The sequence below is a fragment of the Canis lupus genome, chromosome 4 (assembly GCF_048164855.1).
Source record: "Canis lupus baileyi chromosome 4, mCanLup2.hap1, whole genome shotgun sequence".
Lineage (NCBI taxonomy): Eukaryota > Metazoa > Chordata > Mammalia > Carnivora > Canidae > Canis > Canis lupus.
In genome coordinates, this window is record NC_132841.1 from 38,747,179 (window position 1) to 38,772,293 (window position 25,115).

Consider the following 25,115-nt stretch of genomic DNA (forward strand, 5'->3'; position numbering starts at 1 on the left):
GACACTTCTGGAAGCCAATAGTAAGGGTGAGGTGCCACAAACCACTGCCAGTGAGAGATAACGTCTTTCATGTAATTTATTTTTTTGTTAAAAGTACACTCTAAAATTATTTTCTTTCCATCCATAAGTGACCCCATGGATTTGAAATGGGAAGCCATTGGTGCACAGGATACTTGGAAATGCCCATCTGCGCAGAAGTATCATTTGGAAAATGAAAGTGATCTCAGGGGCTTGGGATCTCTGGAGCAGAACTGTCAAAGGCAGCAAAAGGTAATGGATACCGTAGTCACTCACCAGTCGGTTGCCACGGTCAGCAGCTCAGTGGAAGGAGTATTAGCTGGCTTCAGGCCAGACAACCTGTCTGGCTTCAGGAGCACACAGAAAATGGTAGGTGGGTTCAGACTGGCCCCACATAAGCCACTGGGACATGTTCAGAAGAAGCCCAGGCTTCCAGGCAAAGGGCTTGAGTTCTTTGCTCCCTTCCCCTGGTAATTATATGTATATATACACATATTATATTATCTATGTAATATATTATATATAATTATAGTTATATAATAAGTGCCAATATATGCTGAATATTTACCATGTGCGAGAAACTGTGATAAATCCATTTTACATGTATTTATGCATTTAACCCTTATAATAATCTTTGAAGGAGATTCTGTTTTGTTCTTGTCCTGATGAAGCAGTAGAGGTAGTAAGAAATTACGTAAGTTACCCAAGGTTACACTGCTGACTGATAAAGGATTTGAAGGACGGCAGGTAAGCTGGCTCATGAACCTGTGTTTAATCCGCCAAAGGAATAAAAAAGCAAGGAATCTTTTCCAAGTGATCCTCAGGGCACTCTCATGATGTCATACCTGGCCAACAGCCTCCCCACCTGTGGGCTGGCTATGCCCACTCTTAGGTCTCATTTGGTTGCAACCACAGAAACTCAACTCAAACCAGCTTAGGGGAAAAATAAGAGGAGAAAATATTGGTGCCTGTAAGTAAGACTATAGGCCAGGTTCTGGCTTTAGGCATGGCTGTCCACAGGTTATGGTTCCCCTCAGTTGCCTCAGGACATCTGTGTCCACCGAAGAACCAATCCCCAGGGTCATAGGAAGGAGATCCTCTGATTGGACTGGCCCTGGTCACTCCTGAGACCTAAACCATATGGACTGCAGGTGGAGAGTAGAGTGTCCAAAGGAAAAAAATCAAGGTGCCATTAGCAGAAGAGAGCACAGACTAGGTGGACCCAACCAAATGATGTCCACGATTGCTTTTCCAGGGGGAGAAAGTGAAGAGTCACAAACAGGAAGTGATTGGCCAGATTGGCTACACCATTGGTGTCTAGCAACATAATAGTAATGGTAACAGTAATAGTGACAGTAACCATAGCAAGTGGTAGTAGTGGTAGTAACAGTAATATTCCTCTCAGGTTGTTCTGAGGAATGTGTCCCAGTGTCTGACATATAGTAGGTCCTCATTAAAAGTTGCTGCACATGAGTAACATTAGCCAAGGAGCGCTGTGGCAATACTACCAAATTCTGCTCTGGCAAATCTGATATAATAGGAAAGCTCTTCTGTTTTGGTATTAAAGAGGAGAACCAATCTCTCTCTCAAGATCCAGAGCAACATATGAGGAGAGGGGAGAGGGGAGGGGAGGAGAATCTGCCTTCACACGTCCTCCTAGATATTTCCCCACCTGAAGTCATACTTCCAGCAGACTCCCACATGCTCTTTCAATGGAAAGTTGCCTGCTTATTCCTGGGTGGGAGCAGCAGCACCAACATCTTAATGATTTCTTCACTTGCTCTAAGTTGAGCTCAAAAACTTTGTTGGGATTAAACTAATCTTTGATCCAGATTTAATGAAGGTGTGCATACAGACATACGCCATTTGGATTTGAGACACACTCAGGAAAAGTGTCAGCAAAGCAATTTGCTAAGACTAATGAATGGCTTTTGGCAAAGGGGTTCAAAGCCAGTGTCAGAAAGGGCTTTGTTAGAGGCGGGGAGAGACTGACTGAGAGGACTGGCCTTTCTCTGCTGCATTCACGTAGCAGCCCCTCTCCATCCATCTCCAGCCGGGTATGGGTGAGAAGGGCAGGATGGGAACCTGCACTGGCACAGGGTGCTGTGAGGACAAGGGGGAGCGGCTAAGAGAGTCCTCTGGCCAGTTGGGGGAACACACAGCGGCAGGACAAACGAGGTGGCTCCTAAGCAGGCTTAGGATTCCAGGCAAAAGAAAGTGCCATATAGATGGTTTCAGGCCAGCAGCTGCCTCAGAGACAGGGCCAGGTGGCAACTTCCTCACCTCTCTACGTGCTCTCGTGTCTTAAATTTGGGACGAGATCCATGAGTACAACTTCATAAACCCACATGACAAATACACCAAGTGCCCTCTCTACGCGAATGTGTATGCGATGATGGGTTCCGTTGTGCCACAGATATGTGGACGTTTAAGGAACGAACTGCAAGGCTGGATTGTGCTTCTTGGAAGGAAGAGATTGCAACGGTAGTAGAAGGGTAAGGGGAGCCTAGTTTCTTCTGTAATGATTCATTTCTTTTAAGGAGAAGACTGAAAACAAGCACAAAATACTGGGTGTGGGATGTTTTCATACTATTATTTGTTTGTTTCAAAATTTTCTTTAAATTCCAGTTAGTTAACATATTATGCTTTGTGTGTTTTTAAGCATATTGCTAAACCAAACAGGAATGCTGATCACAGGCCTGGCATATCTGGAAAATGGCAGAGAGCGTTCCTGTAGAAGTTTAGGTTTTAATAGGAAAGAAGAAGTGCTGGAGAAACAGGGCACCCAAGCGGGACCTTGCAGCAGGTGGCTCTCCCTGGAGCTTCAATGGGCAAGGACTCCCAAGTGTAGGTCTTCCTCCCCTCCTGGGCTTGAGTGGGCAGGTGCACCACGGAGCTCAGAGCTTGGCCTTCAGCAGGAGGAAGGTGGTCCCTCTGGGCAGTGAGGGGCTGGAAGGGAGAGGTTTGGAGGCCGTGATGGGAAAGCTCTGGTGGTGGTCTGGGGCTGAGATGGGAGGCTGAGAATTGTGGCAGCTACAGGAGGAGTGGAAAAGAGATCCCAAGATCCCCATGCACCCGGTAACCCTGGAGGGGAGGCAGAGAGAGAGGGAAGGAGACATGTTAACAGAGATCTCAGAGGTCAGTGAGGACACAATCACCAAGAGCAAAAAAAGCCAGAAAAAAACCTACCGTGTGGGAAGTGCACACATGGCCTAGAAGGGGCAGCTTGGTCAGATTCCTGGCTTCTCTACCCAAATCAGATCCAAGGGAGGTGAGGGGAGACTGCAGTGGACAGGAGTTGTCATTCCTGCCCACACTGGGGATTTTTCCTCTGCAGTGCCTTCTCAGCAAGGAGTCTTTGTCCCTGGCCCTGGGATGTCAGTCCAGGCTCCAGTAAATGGAACGCTTCACACCCCCTCAGCCAAGTCCATTTATTTGGAATACTCTCATACCCTTGTCAAAAATGGTGCCAAGGTGTATAAACAGACCAATTTCTGGGATTGTTTCAATCTAATCATATTAAATTATTTGCTCTTTTGGCCTTGAGGGGGTTCCAAGAGAAAGTGATTGAAGTCAGGTCCAAAAATAGCCACCTTTGATTTACAATTCTGGTGCTAACGTGGGTGAACTTCTTAGAGCTTCTGGTGCTGACATCACTGATCCAGAGATGGTCTGAGTCGGGCACTGAGTTGGAGGGGGGTAGGCAGCGAGATGGGTACTGCCTCTGCTTGTTTTTCTCCCAAAGCCCCATGATGGGAAGAGACATTTTAAGGAAGACTTTTAGCTGTGATAGCATCAAGTGCCAGCTGCCCCTACAAAGGGAACAAAAATCAATGTCACGATCCTGTGTTTATTGGGAAGGAAGAGATTGCGACCAAGTGTAATAGGGGAGGAGGAAGCCAGAGAGGAGACATAATGCCCCGAAATGGACATGTTTTGTCCACAGACCCCAAGGAAAAATTCATCTCAGTTAGAAGATAGTTGGATGGGAAGAAGCACAGTGCGCAGGATTGCCAGGGCTTTGGAGTAAAGCAGATGTGGGTTCGAATCCTGCGGGCTTCCTATCTATGTCACCTTCAGTGGTTTTCTGAATCTCCTTAAGGCTCAGTCATCTCTTCTGAAAAACATGAATCGTAGGAATCGTGCAGTTTTTGTCCTTGAGTGCCTAGCTCTGGGTATCATTTGCAGAAGGCAGGCATTTGAATGAACATGTTCCCCTTTCCAGCCATTATAACATGGTTGCCTTGCACTACTTTGGGTCCCAGGGCCTTTCATAGTGTCTCACACATTGTAGGTGTTCATAAAATGTTTACAGATTGATTAGAAGGCAATTCTCAATTCATCTTACATTTATATAGTTCTCATCTTTGGGGAATATCAAAAAACACAGAACAAGACAAAAGACATAGTCTCTCTAAAGTTGATTCTAAGCAGGTGTTGTGAGAAATGCAATGAGGTAAGTGTGTTGGAGCAGAGAATATATTAGCTGGTGGAGACTGATGGAGATGTTGCTACATTCAGGTCCTTAGCCTGGGAGCTCCATCCTAATGCTATCAACAGCGTCCCACACATTGCTATGTCTCCACTAGCTTTGGGAGAATGAGCACTAGTCATATTCCTCTCTCGTAGCCTCCAAGTTCCAGAGACACTAGACAGGAAGACGATGTCACCCACAGCCATGTAATTCAAAGGCAAATATCCAAGTCAGAACTGATCTCTCTTCTGATTTATCCAGCTGTCTCCTGGGTATCTCAGCTGGTGAGCTCATCATCTTCTCTCCCCATCTCAATAATTGGCACCATCATCCATCTGGTCACCAGGAACAGACACATCCATGAATTGACAAGTGCTTGTGGAGTGCCTACTAGGCATTGGGATACAGTAGAGAATGAGGCAGAGCAAAAACTTATTCTCATGGGACTCACAGTTTAGTAGGAGAAACTTGCTTCTATTTATTCTGCCCCTAAATATGCTTGTTTGCAGTCCTCTTCTCTCCATTTCTTATTTTTTTTTTATTTATTTATGATAGTCACAGAGAGAGAGAGAGAGAGAGGAGGAGACACAGGCAGAGGGAGAAGCAGGCTCCATGCACCGGGAGCCCGATGTGGGATTCGATCCCAGGTCTCCAGGATCGCGCCCTGGGCCAAAGGCAGGCGCCAAACCGCTGCGCCACCCAGGGATCCCTTCTCTCCATTTCTAATGCCATTGTCAGAGTTCTGCTTTCGTTGTCTAGACTATTACAATACATCCTCTTTTGGTCTCTGGGATCCTTCCTCTTCAACTCCCCCTTCCAACCTATTCTTGAAAGTGACCTTCCTAGTATTCAAATCTGATCATGTTATTGCCCAGTTTAAAATGGCCAATGGAATCAAGTCTAAACTTTTAGTCCTTTACAATGAATAGAGAGGGTGCAAACAGGTGGCATAAGGCCTGTATCTTCCAACAGACATATTTTGTATGATGCACATACTGTCATCCTACAAGGTATTTAGGATACCAATTGGTTACTGCTGCTTATATATTGGGAGATATCACCCAAAAGTTCAGATTTTCAGTTTTTCTTGAAAAATTCTAAGGTCTGGCAACATTGGGTCAGCATTCCTACATGGTTGCAACTCTCTGGAGCCGAGTAGCCTTGTCCACTGACACTGAGCTAGATACAGATGTTATTTATCACTTGACCTCTGATACCCTCATTCATTTTTGTGGCCCATTTTATGGCCTATAACCTACCCTCATGTCTTACCTTTTCAGCATCATTTCACTCGCTTCATGGTTTATGTCATGGTCTCACTGAATCACTGTGGTCTTCTGTGCCTACATGCCTCTTACTCATGCTGTGCCCTCTCTCTCTTCTCCCTCGGCACTCATGAGTAGCTCTGCTCAAGTCTCACCTCTCACTTGGAAGGCTGTCTCCCAGATCTTCTGTACATTTCACTCCCAGAGCACTGTATTACTCCCTCCCACTATTAGCATATGGATTTGTTTGCCTTCTCTCCTAGACCTGAGCCCTGTGGGGGTAGGAGCAATGTTTTTTATTCATTCCACAAATCTGCCCCAAATTCCTACAATGTGTAGGTCCCAGATGTCAGCACTCATGGCAAGCAAGTCCTTGTTGTTGTGGAGCTTATATTTTGATGGGAGGATGTGTCAGTCAGTAAATGCATAGTTTTACAGAGTATTTCAGGGAGGCTTAAGGTCTGCGAATTGCAGTGTAGCAAGGAGATATGATACATGAGGACATAAGAATGGGGAAGGGTACTCATTTAGCAAAGGTGATGAGGCAAGACCTTCAGGAAGAAGGGACATATGACAGGAAGGAGCTAAACCATTGGGAGCTGTGGATTTTGTAGTCCTGGCACAGAGCAGGCATCAAGAAATATTTGAGGAATAAATAAATGAATGTAGGAGCCATTTCCCATGCACATTCATGTATACATGGAAAGATTATGATTATATCATATAATCACATAATATAATAGGCTGGGCACTTAAAAAAATTAAATTTTGCAGCTACTTAGCTGGCCTACTATGAGTCCCAGGTCCACGCCCAGAAAGCTGGAGAAGGGTCCATACTGACCCTTGAGCCATCCAGGAAACCTGTAGTTGTATAACACTTAGGATTGCTTTTGGCTGCAAGTAACAGAAAAGTTGACTACCAGTGGCTTATATTGTAAAAACATTTATTGTAAACTCAACACTGGCATTCTTAACCCTTTTTATACCATGGCAGTCTGATGAAGCCTACGAACTTCTTCTTGGGAAAAAAAAATACTGCTAAAATAGAATCCACAAAATGTTTTAAAAAAGATTTTATTTATTTATTCATGGAAGACACAGAAAGAGAGAGGCAGAGACAGGCAGATGGAGAAGCAGGCTCCATGCAGGAAGCCCAACGTGGGACTCGATCCTGGGACTCCAGAATCACACTCTGAGCTGAAGGCAGACACTTAACCGCTGAGCCACCCAGGGGTCCCTTAAAATCCACATAATTACAAAGATACCAATAATATTGACATAGATTCATCAATATATTAAAAATTAATTTATCATGTTGCAGATATGTGCTTCTTTGTTAACTTATTAGATAATATAACCTAGTGGCAGGTCCAACAGCAAACTACTCCAACTACTACTAGAACTACTACTACTAAACTTTGTAGTGAAGATGAACTTAAAGGATGTCTTAACATATCTTCCCCAACTATAATATTATATGAAAATACCTATGGTTTTTATTGGTAGCCATGGCCGGCAGCATAATGGCCCGTCAAAGATGTCCATAGTCTAATTCCCAAACCCTGCCAATTTGTTACCTTCTATGGCAAAAAGACTGTGCTGGTAGAATGAAACAGCTCTTGAGATGTGGGGAGAGAGTCCTGGGTTACAGGAATGGGCTCAACACTATCACAGGGTCTTTATAAAGGACAGAAGGCAGGACTGAGTGACAGGGTCAAAGTAAGAGCTATGATGGCAGAAGCTGAGGCTTGAGCGATCTGGGGTCCTAGCCCAAGGAGTGTGGGCAGCCTTTAGGAAGCTGAAAGAAGCAAGAACATAGATCCCCTCTCAAACTCCAATAGTGCAGCCCTGCTGACCCACTTTGGGTTTCTGACCTCGAGGCCGTAGATTTGTGTTGTTTTAAGCCACTAAGTCTCTGATAATTTTTTTAAAGCAATGTTGATTTTATAGTATTATTATTATTTAAAGGATTTATTTATTTATTTTAGAGAGAGAGAGAGAGAGAGAGTGAGCACAAGCAGGAGGAGTGGCAGAAGGAGAGGCTGGCTGAGCAGGAAGCCTGACGCGGGGCTCAATCTCAGGACCCTGGGGTCATGACCTGAGCTGAAGGCAGACACTTGACCAACTGAGCCACCCGGGCGCCCTGGGAGAGAGAGTCTTAAGCAGACGCCATGCTGACCGAGAAGCCTGATGCGAGGCTCAATCTGATGACCCTGAAATCATGACCTGAGCTGAAATCAAGAGTCAGATTTATTTTAAAGATTTACTTATTTATTCATGATAGACATAGAGAGAGAGAGAGAGAGAGAGAGAGGCAGAGACACAGGCAGAGGGAAAAGCAGGCTCCATGCTGGGAGCCCGATGTGGGATTCGATCCAGGGTCTCCAGGATAGCACCCCTGGCCAAAGGCAGGCGCCAAACCGCTGAGCCACCCAGGGATCCCCCAAGAGTCAGATGTTTAACCAATTGAGCCACTCAGGCACCCCAGTCAGTGATATTTTTTATAGCATCAATAGAAAATCAGTACCATTTTAGTACAAGCTGTAACAAATACCTAAAAATGGAGACATGGTTTAGGGATTGGGCAGTGGCAGAGGCTGTAGGAATTTTTACTGCGTGATAGAGAAAGCCTGAATCGCCTTGTGAAGACTGTGAGTAGAGATACGGATGTTAGTAAGGACTCAGAAATAAGTGAAGGGCATGAGGGAGAACTCTATATGATTTAGAGAATAGCTGATTATCATAAACTGACTGTTGTAGGAATGTGGATATGGAAAGGCACTCCCGGCGAAGCCTCAGAAAGGAAGGAGGGTACAAAAGGAGGGTCCTTGCCCCACTGTGAAAGAAAGCTTAGCAGAGCTGCATCCTACATCTCTATGGTAAACAGAGCTTGGACGTGTTGACCTTGAGTGTTACAAGCAGAGCTTAGAAGTGACAAACGGAGATAGATATATTTTGCTGAGGGGATTTCCTAGCCAAATCTGAAGGTGTGTCTTAGTTTCTTTTTGTTGTTCACGGTAAACTATGAGAGAAAGGAGAAGGAAGAACTGTCATTTAAAAAACGACCCAGGGGGATCCCTGGGTGGTGCAGCGGTTTGGCGCCTGCCTTTGGCCCAGGGCGCGATCCTGGAGACCTGGGATCAAATCCCACGTCGGGCTCCCGGTGCATGGAGCCTGCTTCTCCCTCTGCCTGTGTCTCTGCCTCTCTCTCCTCTCTGTGCATTCTCATGAATAAATAAATAAAATCTTAAAAAAAAAATAAAAACAAACAAACAAAAAAACAACCCAGGACTTGATGACATGAAACTCTCTCAGCTTCTCTAGAAGCTAAAAGATGCTGTCAAAAGATACCAACATTTGATTTGTTGCCAGGAAAATGTGCTCTGACGAGAAAGCCAGGGGCACCTGAGTGGCTCAGCGGTTGAGCCTCTGCCTTAGGCCCAAGGCATGATTCCGGGGTGTTGGGATCAAGTCCCACATCAGGCTTCCCTCAGGGAGCCTGCTTCTCCCTCTGCCTCTGTCTCTGCCCCTCTCTGTGTATCTCTCATGAATAAATAAATAAAATCTTAAAAGAGAGAGAGAGAGAGAGAGAGAGAGAGAGAAAGCCAAGGATGTACCCGGCCTTTTGCTAGTGCCTCAGAAGTACCCAAAGGTCAGAGTATGCAGTCACGTGGAGGGTTCTTTGAATGGATTCAGTGTGCATCTCCTGGATCCTTTCAGTCATCACAGCAAAAGCCAGGAATGAAGATAGAGTTATCCAAGAAAGATCTGTGGAGGGGGCGCTTGTCTAACAGAGTGTGTTCCTATGACATACATAGGAGACCCACAGATTATGGGGAATTCTAAATAAGCAGAAATGCTACCGGTTTGGACTAGCAGATCAAGGATGAAATGAGAGAAGACTGTCAGACTCCCAAAAATGCTACAGGCAGAAAACAGGATGATAAAACTGCTCAGTTGCAAATACTTACTCCCCTTCAAGAAAAAGGGAGAGTGATTCTGAGGACAGGACCACCAAGTCAGAGGGGGGTGGGGGGGCTAAAACCACAAAGGAAATTCTGAGGCCTTGAAACTTAATATATTCCTAGCCTGATTTCAAAATTGTTTGGGAATGGCCACTCCTTTTTTCCCCCCATTTTCTCCCCCTTTGAATGGGGGTATCCCATGTTTGGCTCATCCTTGCATTTTGGGAGCAGGTAAGTAGTTTTCTAATTTCACGGGTCCAGAGTTGGAGAGGAATTTTGCTCCAGGACAGATCATACCCACGACCTCATCCATACCTGATTTAGATGATGAAATTTGAGACTTTAAAGTCGATAAGATTTAGATGAGATTTTTGAACTTTGAGTCGATTCTGCAATGGCTTGAGCCGTTTGGGGATGTTGTGATGGGTTGAATAAATGGATGTGAGAGGGAAGTGACCCTTGGGGAGCCAGAGGATGGATAATACAGTGACACAGTTCCAATACTAATGCTACTGTAGATTGTTGCATATGTTCATTATTGAAGAAAATACTAAATTTCAGTTACAAGTTTGTGAAAGTCCTCATGTAATTTTTTCCTCAGCCAACTTCATAAACCCTCATGTTATGAATCTCTGCCTAGTAGCAGATGATCCCTCAGAGGCACGGGGCTCTTTTTGTTATCCCATTGTAAGAGTTTTCCCTCATGCCACAAGATGCCTACTGCAACTCCAACCGTCACATTTTTATATACCAGCCTCCCAAGCTGGAAAGAAAGAAGGATGGAAGGAAACGAGATGAAAGGACTTTTTCTTTGACTGCTTTTACCTATCATCAGGAGTGAAATCTTTCCTGGAAGTATCCAGTAGACCTCCTCTTTTGTCTCATGGATCACATGCTCAGCCTATTATGTGACTGTCGGCCAAAGAGAATGATATTATTGTGATTGGCTTAGACTGGAGATCAGCAAATCTTTTTTGTAAGTGGCTAGATAGCAAGTATTTTAGGGTTTATGGGCCGTATCATCTGTGTTGCAACTGCTCACTCTGCTGTAGTAGCAGGAAAACGATCATAGACAATACATAAACATGAGTTTGGCCAGGGTTGTCAGATTTACCAAACAAAAATACAGGATGCTCAATAAATTTAAGCTTCATGTAAACAACAAATGCTTTTTTAGTATGGCCAGGTGCCATACAATATCTGGGACATAATTATCCTAACAATAATAAATACTAAAGTATTCATTTTTTTATCTGAAATTCAGATTTAACTTAGGTGGCTATCTCAGTGAGCAGCTCATGTTGGTTTGCTAGAAGCATTCTTATTTTCATTACCCAAACTCCAGAATTTAGGGAACTTTCTCATTCTCTGGCAAACTGGGACAGTTGGCCAACTACCAATAAAACTCTGTGGACACTGCAATTTGAATATAATATAATATAATATAATTTAATATGATTTTCATCTAGTTTTCCATATAAATTTCAAGTTCATTTCATAATCATTCTTCTTTTAATTCTTTCAACTATTTCAAAGTATTAAAAACATTTTTAGATCCCAGGCTGTACAAAAACAAGCAGTGGGATGAGTTTGGACTGTGGTCAGTAGTTTGCTGATCCTTGGCTTAGACCATTAATGATTCATCCCCTGGGGATGGATATATTGCTGCTCAAAACAAAATAAGGGTCTATTCATAAGGAAGATAGGGAATGGCTGTTCAAACACTAAGGATGTCTACTAATGAGCAGACATCTCCTCTTCTGAAGACCTGTGTCTTTAGCTCTCAGAGACTGCTGCTGCCATTGGATTACTCAACCTTCACCTCTCAGGCATCTCTGCTCCTTCTCGAGCTTGTATGTTTCCCTTAGAGGCTTTTAAAATAAACCAGGGGTGTTCTACACCTGGAAAAAAAAAGTTCCGCACCTCTTCTTCAAATGTGTAAACTATGGTCTCGAGCAAGTCTGCTCCTTTCTCTGGGCTGTAGTTCTCTGAGCTCCTCCATCTCAGCCTGCCCCAGTGAGAGAAGAAGACATCTCTGGTCTGCAAGAGTGTTGAGTTTTCATAACTTAAATGGTACAGATTAATGTCGATGATTTCATCAAGTGACAGGATGACCCTGTAGCATAGTATTGGTTTCTATTTCCAGAGAAGGGCTCTGAAACTCAAGCAGCTGTCCCCACCCTTTTTTCCTGCATCCCGCCTGCCCCACTTCGTTTCTGGCCTCCACCCTGGAGGATCTAGAGGGAAGAAAGTTAAACATTCCAAAAGATTGTAGATCCTACTGTCCCTCTCGTAAACTCCCAAATTAACAGAACTCCAGATGGTGCCTGTTTATCTGTGGTTCTAACCCAATTAGGACAAATTATCATTTCTTTGGTTTGATGTGTCTCCTGGGCATCCTTAAATAGTCAACAAAAACCGCATGAAGTTTGCTTTGTTTCAGCTTTTCCATCAGCAACTTTTATGATCAGATTTAGAAATTGGTTGTAAAAAACTGGCTTCAGACCCCAGCTTGGCAATATCAGACACTTCAGTTCTTTCCTGTCCAAAATTTAGAAGAATTCCCCCCTAGGCAGTCTAAAGAGAGAAAGAGAATGAGTGAGATGCTAAGTTTCTTGGACTTTAAAAGGCCTTTCTTTTCAAAGTGAGTATGAAGTCATTCCCTGGGTACTGAGGAGAGGCAAACAAATGAACAGAAGGGAAAAAGAAAGTGGCCCTTCCCAGCTGATCCTTCTGGCTTTTTGAGTTTTCAGATGAATGATCCCACACCTGTGGCGTCAAGATCCTGAGAAGAAAGGTCTTGTGCATCCAGTCAGTAAGGAGGACAGGCTAATGAAATAAATGGTCACGTTGAGCAAAGCTGAGCATTTGTTACCCTTCCTGGTGTTGAGGAAATACCATTGCATTGAGACATTGTGGCATGTCCCCCACCTGTCCACAGATGGATGCCCAAATCGCTCCTGCTCGGTCCTTGCCAAAGACGTTGTTGGCACTTTTCCCTCTTCCATTGGGTCATGGTGGGGGGAGCAGTGTGGGTGACCCTGAGGGACACGTCAACAGCCTCGTTCCCTAGAGTCTCTAGGCATTCAGGGGTTACCAGGTTCATTCCTGCTGACCCATCGCTCCTTCCCAGGATGCCCTTCAAGAGAAACAAAGGAGGGGTCCTGTGAGGTGTCAAGTTGCGACTTGTTCTTTGCCCAAAGAGAACCTTCTTCACCAACAATTACCACATCATCATAAACACTCGGGAGAGACATGATGTAAAAATGAAATGACTGAAAACATTTTTGGACTAACACTTGGCTTTATATAAACTCACAGACAATCCTATAAGGCACTCAAGCAGATTATGGGTTTGAGCAAAGCTGGAAAATTGCTGCCATTATATTGTTATTATTAACACCTTGTAATTAGCCCTCAGGAATCCCAAAGTTCTCTTTCTTGATTTGGCTTTAATGAAGGAAAATTGCTACCTTTGCAAGTTGGATGGCGCCCGTTCTGATTAACCTTAAGTATATAGGACTATTATTTTGAAAATGTTTGCTGTCAGGCGAATATTAGCATTACATGCAACTGGGAAGGGGCTGGGGGCGGGAAAGGTGGAGAGGAGGAGGTCCTCTCTTTTTTTCTTCTCCCATGCACCTCCCCCCTCTCCCCCCAAAGAAAGGTGAATCATGGGCTTACTTCAGCTGTGGTCCTTGCTTGGAAGATCAAGAATGAAAGCCCTGTGAAGGCCATGACCGCAATTCCTTGGCCTTTGCCAAACTCCACTGGCAAGACTGTTGGCTGCCAGCTTCTCAACCTGTTGATTGCACAGGCTGATGGGGTAATTGTACAGGGTGGTTTTACCATTACCTTGTGAGTGACCCTATGGGGATGAGATCATACGGGAGTTAGCACCTAGTGCAATAAAGCAGGTTTTATTTGCATGTCCCAGAGCTCTCCAGAGGCCCCTTCTGCAGCCTTCACAGGCACCGTGTCTCCAATGAAACGCCGCCAACATTAATAAAAGATCCCTCTATATACCCCTCAGCTCCCCTCCCACGGGTAGTACACTATTTTCATTACCTTCTCTGGGAAAACCATACATTAAAGAGAACTCGTTTGATCTTATCTGTAATTAATTTGTATTTTGATAATATAGAGGAGGAATTTTTACATGTGATGACTTACCTGTTCATTATTTTTCTCTTTTGAACTCCTGTGACCGCTTAATAATTCAAGCCGAAGCACGGTGGATTATGACATTTCCCCGCCTACCTTTCAGGAAGGAGAAGGTGTTGCCTCTCACATGGAGACAAATTGCTTTAAATAATGACTTTGTGCAAAATTAGTCATACATAATTGAAAAATTCTATAGATGAATACCAAAGTAACTTGAGATGATCAGTTTACATAGGAGCTTGAAGCATGTCTTCCTGCTGGAAGCTGCTCTAACCCAGGAGCTTGGCAATTGTTTACTTTTTTTTTTTTTTTTTTTTGGTTTTTCCCCCTCTTTCTTCCTCCCATTTCTGCATAAGAAGGTGAAAAGGCTCATTTACAAGAAGGGATGGTGCAACAATATTCATGTATAAGTGTAACAACAGCGACAACAATCATTAACAGTAATGGTAATGATGATAATCTCAAGACAGGGACTGACGTTCCCTGGGTGCGACAGGAGGGGAGGGGGTCTAGGAGTAGAGATTTCCATGTGCCAATACTCCTCAAAGCTCACTGAGAAGCAGTGACACACACCTTGTGTGTTACTAGGAGCCAAAGTCTAGCAAGCTCCGTGCCCATTTGGCATCTGGTATACCTCCCCAAGCAGGTATTCTTGATGTGGTGTACGCCATAATAATGTTGCTTCTTTTTGCAAAAAGGAGTTGGCTCCTAAGTATTCAGCTCACACTGGCTTGAGACTGAGCTGTCTGGCCATATGTGGACACACCTGGGGCTGAATCCTACTTTTTCCTCCTCTAACCAGTTCGGCCGCTGTGGGCTGATGCCCTAAAATGCCCAATTGGTGGGGTTTTGGCGAAAAAGATTATGCATTGGCTTAATCTACTGATTAAGCCAGTGCCTGGCGCATAGTAGGTGCCCCACACATCTCATTGCTTCCCCAGCAGGTTCAGAGAGCTGGACAAAGTCAGGGCCAGGCCTTTGTTCGTGCCACTCCCTCCTGTAGGCCTGTAGGGAAGCGTTTAATCTCCCAGTCTCAGTTTCTCTCAATGATAATAGGATAATAAGACGTGCCAGCTGCCCATCTGTCAGGGTAAGAGGAGAATTAATGAGTTAATGTTTATAAAGTGCTTTGAGATCTCCCTCTGAAAGTTTCTTCAGGTGTATTTTATTGGCATATTAAGACTTCTATCATCTGTGGGAAAAAAATCCAAATAGAAAAACATAATAATAACTCAAAGGAGCTAATGAGGATATTATGAGTGTAAATTCGCCACCTCATTTGCTTGTTATTGGAGTGGTTTCAGATGAGAAGGAGTGTGCCTGCCTGGGTCCCGAGTGTGCGCCAGTGCATTGGACTCTGGTTGGAACACCGTGGTGCTCCCCCACAGAAGGGCTGTTTCTACAGCAGGGGAGAGAAATAAAACAGGTGTCTCGCCAGGTGTGAATTTGTTGAGGGAAAGGATTGCACATTTTTTGTCTTCTGAGTGTTGTCTCACATAGACTTACTTAATCTTTCATCATAAATGATGAGAAAAGTTACACATTGCTTACCTCAGTCAAAATTTGCCTCTTCTGACCTGGCTTTTGGAGTCTAGACATCATTGGTCAGTGTACAGTCTCTTAGGAAATAATACAGCCTCTTAGGAGTGGAATAGGTTTGAGCTGAGTGGACTTGAACATGTCTCTAACATAGTGTTTCTCAACCTTTTTTTTTTCATTACTGGCCTCCTGATAGGACTTATGGAGATTCCCCCCCCCCAATTTCTGATCCCCTTACCCCCAGGAAATTTTAATATCTTATATACACTATCTGTTTCATGTACTATATGTATATTTGTGCTTTATGCATTATAAAAATTATATATATATATATATATTCACTCTCCTGACTCTGCTCATCAATATGCACACTCTTGGAGGCGATCTCAATTCTGTTAATAAGGCTTGCTTTAGCATGGAATGACCAACTTTCCATTTGTTAGCAAGACCCAAAGTCTTAACTTGACCTCGGCTTTGTTCTCATGCCTGCCTCCCCAACTAGACATTATTGATCAGAGGGAAAACTTAGAAATAACCCCAACAATTCAAAGTCAAGGATTGGTGAAATAAGTTATGGTATGTTTATAACACGGAACACTTTATGGCCAACTATGTGTTGGATTGCAGAGGACACTATTTGAGGGAAACAGCAGACTACCCAGTGGTCCATGATGTAGATATGTCTAGAAAAGGTCTTACAGGTGTACCTGCTGGTGTCATTGTTGACTTGCAGAATTAGAAGGGTTTCTTTCTCTTTTTCTCTCTCTCATAGTTTAAACTGTGCTGTTTTTCTGTAAAACGTATATAATTACATATTTAACATGGGGAAAGTAAAATTTTTTGGGGGGGGGTAAGTAAAAAATTTAGAGAGACCTTCACACTATGGATCTCTAGAGACTGTCATTTTTATGGTGAGTAAGGGCCCCTCCATTTGGTTAGGGGCCGACGTGGCCTCCTGGGTCTTCACCAAAGAGGACACCCCTTTGCCCAGTCTCCTAGCTGGTAAATCATTTGGATCCCCTTTGAGGTAGCAGCTCGGGATCCTCCAAGTCCAGCTCTTAGTCTAAGAAGGCCACTTTCTGAGGTCTCTGCTTGGGTCCAAGGAGGTCGCTGGAAGGTTAGGAACTGGGCAGAGCTTAGCTTAGCTTCCCAAAGCATTGTGTCTTCTGATGCGTTCTTTGTCATTTCTCCTCCATGCTGTGTCCAGACATCGGACCATTTGATGTCAAATGGCTGTTGACGGTCCGGTTTTTCATCATATCTGTTTAGCACTCAGGGCCATGCTGGGCGCACAGTAAACATAGATGTTTGCTAAGTGAATCACTGCAGGTATTGGGTGTTGGGTTAATCGATATCTTTGTAGAAGATTCAGCAGGGCCTGGCTAGCCCCAGTGCCAGCCAGATTTAGCTCTGAATCCATCTCTTGAGGAATTCAACAAGCAGAAAAAGTTTCCCTTAAATGTTATCCTTCCTGCTAGCAGACAGTGAGACTTATGAAACCTATGCTATTACCCTTCCCTACCTTAGGGCTTTTGTATTTGCTGCAGAGTCTACCTGAAACTATGCCCCCAGATTACTCGCTGCACTAACCTGTCTTCGCCTCCACGTGACTTTTCCAAGGAATCCCTCCTGACCCTCTCCATTAGACAGGGCCCCCCTGTTAGCTCTTCTCAGAACTCCCTGTGTTCTCTCCCCCTCCCCCAGCACTTATCACAGGTGTAATTATAGTTATATGTGCAATTATCAAATGATATTAATAACTAGCATTTAATGAGTACTTACTAGGCACCCAGCACTGTGCAAAATGCTTTAATCCTGAGTTCGTCATTATCTAGTCCTCATGACAATACGATGAAGTACTATTATTATTGTCATTTTGCAGAAGAGGAAACTGAGTCTCAGAGGGGTTACCCAACAAGCTTGAAGTTGTGCAACCAGTTAGTAGCAGAATCAGGATTAGTATGCAGATCATCTGCTCCCCAACGCCAACACAGGGAGCTTCTGTGGCAGAGCTCCCCGGTGCGTGTTTCATGGGGGACGAATCCAGATAGTAAGGAATTGAGAGTTTCTACATAAAAATACGAGTGTCTAATCCCTCTTGAAAAATGCAAAGATGCAGCAATGCTAGGCCCCACTGCTTTGTGACAACTAGCTAGTGAAACTGAGTGGCTGCTCCCCATTCCAGGGGACATGGACTCTACAGCTTGCCCGTTCCCATTAGCATTCTTTCTGTTTTGGGCACTGGGCTGCTAACATTATTTATTTATTTATTTATTTATTTATTTATTTATTTATTTATTTATTATCTTATTTATTTATGTAATATTTTATTTATTTATTCATGAGAGACATAGAGAGAGGCAGAGACACAGGCAGAGGGAGAAGCAAGCTCCTCACAAGGAGCCTGATGCGGGACTCGGTCCCAGGACCCCAGGATCATGCCCTGAGCTGAAGGCAGACGCTCAACTGCTGAGCCACCCAGGTGTCCCCATCATTTATTTAATATTGATTCTCTCTGAGCTAGGTTCTAGGCTGTACTCAACGATTTCACAGTGTAACTGGGGAGACAGACCTACAAAGTCACTTACGAGGCAGGAGATGAGTCAGCCATCTGAACACTATGACCGCTGCTATGGAAGCCTGTAACTGACCCCAGTGCATGGCGGGTTTGGGGAGTGGTGTCACCCTCCTAGGTGAGGGTGCCTTTGAATGGAGTCTTGAGAGATGTAATGAGCTTCCCAAGAATTGAGGGACAACTCCCTGAGCAGACAGAGTAGCATATGTGAAAAGTCATGGAAATAACATACATAGGAATTTCTTAGAACTTTGAGTAGTCTAGGATGGCCGATGAGGCCAGGGAAAGGGGGAGAAGGTGGACACTGAGCCTGGTGGAAAGGGAAGAGTTGATGACAAAGGACCTTGTGTGCTAGAGCTGTTGTAGGAGAGGCTCACAAATCCTGGGGTCCTCCTCTTTCTTCTAGGCACACAGTAGGATTGTTCTTTCCTGCCCCCTTTGACACAGGGTGCTCATAGGACTCTCTTTGACTGATGAAATCTGAGTAGAAGTAACACATGTTGGTCCAGAGTTTTGAGTTTTGAGTCAGTGCCCATTTCACTACAATCCCTTTTCCTGCCTCGGTGTCGTGTGATCACACGTGGAGATGGAGCTGTGGCAGCTTGGGTCCCTGGATGACTGATGAAAAGAGCCCCCTCTCCACCCTCCCCAACCCCATCAACCTGCACAGGGCCAGTAGCATGTGTAAGAATAAGCTTGTTGTACTTACTGACATTTTGGGATTGTTTGTTATCACAGCATAACAAGGCCCATCCTGCCTGATACATTGCCCCAACTCAGGAATGTAGACTGGATTTTGTCCAATTCCCTACTGGGACAGTGTGAAGAACAAAAATGACTAAAGAGTGAGGATACAACATCATGGGCAAAAAAGTAATGTCCTACCCATCCAATGGTACCCCATGACTCTGGGTTAAGTGGGGCTGGTAGCTTCTTTCTATTCCCGAAAAATGTCATGTCCTTTTACATCTCCATGTCTTTACTCATATCATTGCCTCTCTCTTACTCCACCTAGAAAATTCCATGCCTCCTTCAGGTGCAATTTAAATGTCACCCTTGAATGTAAATATTCCCTGTACCTGTAGCCACTGCCACCCAAATATTTTTCTGTAATGATTGTCACTGTTGCCAGGAGAAATGGCACACTAAAATGCCTCCTGAAGCTTAATAGGTCACAAAGGTGAGTGAAGGGAGTGGATGAAGCCCGCTGCAGTAGAGGTACACAGGCCCCAGCTTCACTAGCAGACATGGCTCAGCTCCAGCTAAGTGGGAATACAGGCCCTAATCCATCCCATCTTCTGATTCTTTTTTAAGATTTTATTTATTTATTTATGAGAGACACACAGAGAGAGGCAGAGACAAAGGCAGAGGGAGAAGCAGGCTCCATGCAGGGAGCCCGATGCTGGACTTGATCCCAGGACCCTGGGATCACAACCTGAGCCAAAGGCAGATGCTCAACCACTGAACCACCCAGGTGCCCCCCTTCTGATTTTTTTTAAGAGAATCATGAAATCTGTAATCATATGAAAGCACATTTTTTTCTCTTTTCCAATTTTAGCCCTTAGGCAGCTAGTGTGCATATTGGGTTGTAGGGGTGGGGCTATGAGTGGATTTGTAAAAGAAGAGGGGCTGGTACAGACCTGAGAGTTGACAAGATCCTCAGCTCTCCAAAGAGAAATGGGGGCAAGGAATGAGGGATGAAAGGAGGAGAGGGACCCTGGAGATATTTGAGGGTTGGAATCACCAGGACTTGGTAGGGAAGCCAGTCACCTTCTCGAGGTCCACAGGGTGGACATCATTTTCTAAGAAGGGGGAGATGACAAGATCAGCTTCAGGCAGGGGCCAGAAGATTGTCCAGGTGTTTCCGAGGCCCTTTCTAACTCTGCATTTCTGTCACTGATCTTTGATTGCAGGGCAGGTGCTGGGTTAGAATCTGGGGTGCAAGGTGCTAAATACCAAGACCCTGCCCTCCAGGGGCTCTTTTTTTTAAATTTTTATTTATTTATGATAGTCACACACACACACACACACACACACACACACACACAGAGGCAGAGACACAGGCAGAGGGAGAAGCAGGCTCCATGTACCGGGAGCCCAACGTGGGATTCGATCCCGGGTCTCCAGGATCGCGCCCTGGGCCAAAGGCAGGCGCCAAACCACTGTGCCACCCAGGGATCTCCCTCCAGGAGCTCTTGACACAAGATTATTTATCAGATTATTGTTCATCAGCTAGATGTTATAGGAAACTCAATATCATAGTATCTTGAACAAGATAGAGATTTATTTCTTTTGCATAAGGGAAGTCTGGAGACAGACAGTCCAGAATGTTTGGACAACTCCATGATCATCAGGGACTCAGGCTCCTGTGTTCCTGCTTTTTTGCCATCTTCATCCTATGACTTCCATCTCATGGTACAATATGGCTGCTAGAGCTACGGCTATCACATCTGCATTCCAGCCAGTAGGAAAGAAAAAGAGAGAGAAAGGAAAGGGCGCTTTTCTTTTTGTGCCATTAGCTGCAACTTAGTGACATGGACACACTGAGCTGTAGGGAAGCTGAGAACTATCTTCATTTCATGTGCCCGGCTATAATCAGAGATTCCAGTACCAAAGAGGAGGGAAGAACAAATGCTGTTAGGCAAGTAGCAGCCTTGGCCACACATGCAGCAGAATATAGTCTTGCTGACTCAGGGTTTGGGGGGACTGAGTGTCCTTTGTAGCCTCAGGCTCCTCAGTCTGAATCACAGAGCAAGAGAACCAAGTACAGGTCTGTATCCCAGCAAATTTAACCAACCAAACCTTTGTCCCAACGAGCCCACAGAGCGGTAGAGGGGACTGTGTGATGTTCAGCACCTCTGGCTTCAGAAGCCGGTCTCAGCAGAGGGCCTGTGGGAAACAGCATGCTCAAGAAGCCCGAATAAAGATGCACACACACGTGCACACATACTCACACCCCTTCTCTCTGTCATCCTGACAAGTCAGTGGGTGCTAGTCAGATGCACCAGCTTGCACCTTTAGTGCCACCAAATTTGCCATGTGACTTGGTCAAGTCACCTCACCATCCCAGAGGCTCAGTTTCCCCATCCATAAAGCAAAGCAAGGAATTGCATACCTGTGGTGTTGAGTATGTGAGAAAACATATAAAAAGGGGCTCGCACAACTTGCCTGGGCTACCGGGGGCAGAATTGTTGGTTTCCTTCTTTCTTCCACATTGGTTTAATCAAAACATAATAATCTGTGGGTTTTTCAGGGAAGATACAGTTTTGACTGCAGCTTGGGTTTTGGAATTGATCAGTGATGTGACTGGGCACCCAAGAGGCAAAGGACTGCTTAGTTTCATGACATCAACGTTTGCTTGACAGCCGTGGCAAGAAGAGTTGTTCACGTCAACTGATATTTATTGTCCTGGGCTGGGCTGTGTCTGAGAAACACCCAGCAGAGGCAGCAATAAATGGCTGGCTACATTTGGAATTTGAAAACTCCTCACAAAAGCCATTATTATTTCTGCAAGGAAGGATGTGCATGTCACTTGTCACTAAAACTGGAAACCCTGTAAAAGTTGTTAGAAAAAACAGAGCCATTGGCCACCTTCTGTGTTTCCATGTCCCTTCCACTCAGGTTACAGGGCAGCCTTTTGCAGGAGGGGACAGCTAAAGACTTGGCAGGTGCCCCATCACTACAAGGTCTTGGTTAAGAAAGTTTGTCCGTAAAGTTAAAGGTCCATGTGGCCCAGGCAGAGAGTTGAGAAGTTTACTTGGATCTAAGTGGTGGATGAGCCGAAAGCTGGGAGGGGTGGCCTCGAAGTGGGGGTACCACCTTGCACTGGCCATGATGGAGTTGGGGAATCAGTTATAGGGAGGTGGGCTGGGTGCTTCCTGGGGAAAGGGCCCTGTGACCGTCATCTGTAGGCAGCTTGTAGAACTACTCGGAGAAGTTGGTTCTTCCATGAGACAGACTGTTGAGATTCCTAGGTTCTAGGCCCTGGCACCCCAGGGACCCCTTACCTCTTTGGATCTTTTTCCCTTGGAGCGTGAGGACTGGCTCTCCTCCTGTGGGCTGGCCCTTTCTTCCATGGAAGAAAGACAGAACTGTATCAGGAAGATGGTCAGCTCAGGAAGACGGCAGCACTTTCCAGGTCTTCAGAAAGCTGAGCCCGTTCATTCTTCTCCCTGGAGACAAGGGTCATTCTCTCTGACCTGGTCTCTCACTGAATGTGCCCCACTCACTCTGTGGCACAAGATTTATAAACCCTGGAGTCAGCCTCCACAATATAGCCTGCTGCTCCCCATCTTCCACTTGACATGGGCCACAAGCTGATCTACTTCTGTCTGGACACCTCTTGTCTTCTGTTCTCCTCTCGAGTTCTCAGGACTCTAATCTGTGTCTCCCCGCCTTCTCCTGGGCTGTTGGGGCCCTCACTGGCCTCCCTGCCTCCAATGCGGCCCTGTCCGACAGGCTGTGTTCCACATGTGCCATGTGGGCATGTCTTGAAAGAGCTCCTGAAAACTGCGAGCTCAGTGCCCTATTTTATTGTTTATTTTTAAGCCCTATCCTTTTGTCTTTTAGTTTCCACAAATTATGTAGATAAGTTATGGTAGATATATACTTCTTATATAAAAATATCAAAAAACTCATTGGAAAATAGGGTCAAAAGTTATCATTCTCTCAATTCCTTCATCTGAATCCTTTCTGCTAGATCGACGGTCATTCATTTTTGTGTAATCTGACTGATTTTTTTTTTCTCTCTGCCTATATTTTCATACAAACCCATAGAGTTTGGAGGTTTTAGAAATCTAAGTGGGGCTGCTCCCACTCCCCATCTGCTTGTCTGGCTCTCACTTATAAATGAAGAGGAAAGTTACATGTCACTGTCTCTGAATTGTCTTTAAAAAAAAAAAAAAAAAAAAGGAAAACAGTTCCACTCTGAATACTCTGAAGTTCTGGGTCTTATTTCTGTCTGCATTCCTGGTGCCCAACAGCAGGCCTGGGTAAGTGAACGCATCCTGTTCCATCGTGTGAGGTTTCCCCTGAACGATACCAGCCTCTGGGCACCTCTTCACATCAGCACACAGGGCTCCTCTTCATGCCTTTCATGCTGCTCAGTATCCCAGTATGCAAGCAGCGCAGCCCAGGGCATTCAGGTGGTTCATCAATTTTAGCCGTTTAAACAACACTCCTCAAACACATCGTTAATGTGCATCCTTAAACCGGCATCTCTGGGTGGCACAGCGGTTTGGCGCCTGCCTTTGGCCCAGGGCACGATCCTGGAGACCAGGATCGAGTCCCACGTCGGGCTTCCGGCGCATGGAGCCTGCTTCTCCCTCTGCTCTGCCTCTCCCTCTCTCTCTGTGTGACTATCATAAATAAAAACAAAACAAAAAAAAACCCCGGCATCTCTGCACGTGTGTATTTTGGTTGGGGTGATTCCTGTGAGTGGAGTTGCTGAGTCAAAGGGTGAACTGTCTCTCTAAGGTGTGGCTGTGGGGACCCAGTTTGCTTAGAGCACCCCCTGGCTCTGCAGAGTTCCTTCTCTAGGCCTGAGCGGGCCTCACTCTCAGATTACACATCCCCCATACCTTGACCCAGCCAGACTCATCTCCATTATCTCAATTCTTTGAGCTCTTCCAGGCCACACTGAAATGTCCTCCTGCTCCCCATCTGCCTGTCTGGCTCTCACTTATAAATTAAGAGCTGAGTTACATGTCACTGTCTCTAAATTGTCTTTTAAAAAATAAATAAATAAAAGCAAACAACCCCAGTCTGAATGCTCTGAAGTTCTGGGTCTTATCTGTCTGTGTCCCGGGTGCCCAACATGGCCTGGGTAAGTGAATGCTGAGCAGATGATTGCTGAGGAAAGGGACGGGTGAGTGTCTAGAAAGTTCCTAAGCCCTAGAGAGGTGCTTGTCTCCACCCAGTTCCTAGGAAAGTAGGGGCCAATTTTGTCCTCTGTTTCCACAGTAGGTAGTGTGGTAGATTGAGCAATGCCCCCACTGCTCCCCACAGAGGGCGTCTGTATACTAATCCCTACAACCTGTGGAACATTACAGGTTTGGGTGTCGTCTTTCAGTTTAACTACTTACTTTAATAAAATCAGAATATGCGGGATGCATGTGTAGCTCAGTGGTTGAGCATCTGCCTTCAGCTTAGGGCATGATCTTGGGGCCTTGGGATCGAATCCCCCATTGGGCTCCCCAAATAAAATCAGAATATACACAGCACATGCAGTGTTAGTGTCTCCTTCAGTAAGCAATTACTAAAGCTACGGTGACTTGAGGAATGATCTTTATATTCAGCAAGGTGAAGTCCATTCTTAAATGATTTCTGAAACCTAATTTATTAACCCCAAAATGTTGCTTGCTGATAAGAGTTGCTCACATGCTGTCGCTGCATGTAGAAATCACTTGTCACGCCAATCTGACAAAGGGAACCGAGTGTTTAAGGGCTGCAGTGTGCCATGCAGTTTTTGAGCAGAGAATACATACAACTAAATAAAACTCCCATGGCAAACACCTGAGACACTTCATTAGTCTGGATACTTTACATTACTGATTTTGAGATGTGTTATTATTATCTTTAGACGAGTATATTGGGGCACCTGGGTGGCTCAGTGTTTGAGTGTCTGCTTTCAGCTCAGGTCGTGATCCTGGGGTTTGAGCCTACTTCTCCCTCTGTCTATGTCTCTGCCTCTCTCTCTCTGTCTCTCATGAATAGATAGTTAAAATCTTAAAAAAAAAAAAAAAAAAGACAAGTGTATCCAAAACCTTGGCATGATTTCAACTCACATGTGGAATCTAAAAAAAAAAAAAAAAAGAATAAACAAAAAGTAGAATCAGAGCTATAAATACAGAGAACTGGTGGTCGCCAGAGAAGAGGGGGGCTGAGGGGTCTGGGCAAAATGGGTAAAGGGGAGGGAGAGATACAGGCTTCCAGTTATGGGATGAATAAATCACAGGGATGAAAGGCACAGCATAGGGAATATAGTCAACGATACTGTAATAGGGTTGTGTGGTGACAGATGGCAGCTACACTTGTGGTGAGCAGAGCATGACAAATAAAGAAGTTGAGTGGCTATGTTGTACACCTGAAACTAATGTAATGCTGTGCATCAACTC